Source organism: Piliocolobus tephrosceles, chromosome 18 (assembly GCF_002776525.5).
Source record: "Piliocolobus tephrosceles isolate RC106 chromosome 18, ASM277652v3, whole genome shotgun sequence".
In the NCBI taxonomy this organism is placed as follows: Eukaryota; Metazoa; Chordata; class Mammalia; order Primates; family Cercopithecidae; genus Piliocolobus; species Piliocolobus tephrosceles.
The window spans coordinates 19,514,150-19,515,607 of NC_045451.1; the positions used below are offsets into that span (position 1 = coordinate 19,514,150).

Genomic DNA, 1,458 nt, shown 5'->3' on the forward strand with positions numbered 1-1,458 from the left:
AAAAAAAAAAATCCAGTAACAGGATAAAATATTTATCAGGAAAGAACGTCTCTACAATGCATGTTTGTGCATTTTTGTGCATACAGATTTCTCATGTATGTGAGAAATAGGGCAATGGTAAAATTTTTAAAAATGGAAATCTGTTTTGCAAATAATCAAAGTCATGTAGCTACTTTCCTAATAGTTTACTTAGGATTTATATTCTAAACACAATCTCTAAAAAGGGGGTCAACAAACTCTTTGTGAAGGGTCCAACAGTAAATATTTAAAGCTTCGTGAGCCATGTGGTCTCTGTTGCAACTACTCAGCTCTGCCTTCTGTAACACAAAAAGCAGCCATGCAAATGAATGGATGTGACTGTGTTCCCATAAAATTTAATTTCTGCTCTCTAAATGTGGCTCAGATGTATTCCTTCCTTTTCTTCTCCGCTATTGACACCCGTGGTCTTCACCCTCACTAGAGCTCTGAAATCCTGGCTTAGCCATCTCATTCATTCGTTTATTCAACAAATTCTTGTCCAGCATCTGAGATGTGCCTAGGCATCAGGGTATGTTCTTGGGAATCTAGGAGAGAGGAAAGCTCTTCTGATGGTTTTGCGTTTTTTGCTTTTCTTTAATAGAATGCTGCACAAATGTGTGTCATCTTTGCACAGGGGCCATGCTAATCTCTGTATCATTCCAATTTTGGTATGTATGTGTTGCCAAAGCAAGCACCCTGCTGGAGTTTAGAGTATGGGGGGAGAGACAGACTACATGTAAAATAACCATGAGTTAGAGCAGTGGTTCTAATGGGACGAGGGGTAGCGGTTCCCTCCTGGGGCCATTTGGCGCTGTTTGGAGACAGTTTCTGTTGCCATATCTGGGGATGAGGTGCTTCTGGCATCCAGTGAGCAGAGTCCAGGGATGCTGCAAAACATCCCACAAGGCACAGGACAGGTCCCCACAACAAAGTTATATCCAGCCCAAAATGTCAGTGGTGCTGAGGGTCGGAAACTCTGAATTAGGGATAAGATCAATGCTCTAAGAAAGCAAACAGGGAGCTATGAGGGCACTTGATTTAGATCAAAGTCTTCACGAAGATGTCCTTGAGGAAATGATATGCAGATGAGTCCTGGAGGGTAAACAGGATTTCATCAGGTAAAGGGGTATCCAGGGGCAGGGCAAATGTGAGGACTGTTTAAAGGATACTGATTCCTGTGCCCCACCCCAATCAGTTCAGTCCGAATCACCCAAATTCTGTTGTTTTTTAAGTTTCTTGGATTAGAACGAATCGATAAGCTTTAAAAACAAAACGATTGATAATTTTTCTGAAGCATGTTTCAAGGCTGATGGTAAGACTATATAGAAAAAAAACATTTATGATACAGGACAGAGAAAATGATTGAGAATGGGGGGGAATGAAATCAAAACCACATATAGAGTATTACATTTATTGACTTGCATATGTTGCAATAGCTTT

The 1,458-nt window shown here is 40.6% G+C and overlaps 1 pseudogene; it reads right to left on the bottom strand.

Annotated features, from left to right (window-relative positions):
* Positions 1-614: 614 nt before the first annotated feature.
* Positions 615-713, bottom strand: LOC111546878 (annotated as a pseudogene).
* Between the last annotated feature and the right edge of the window lie 745 nt (positions 714-1,458).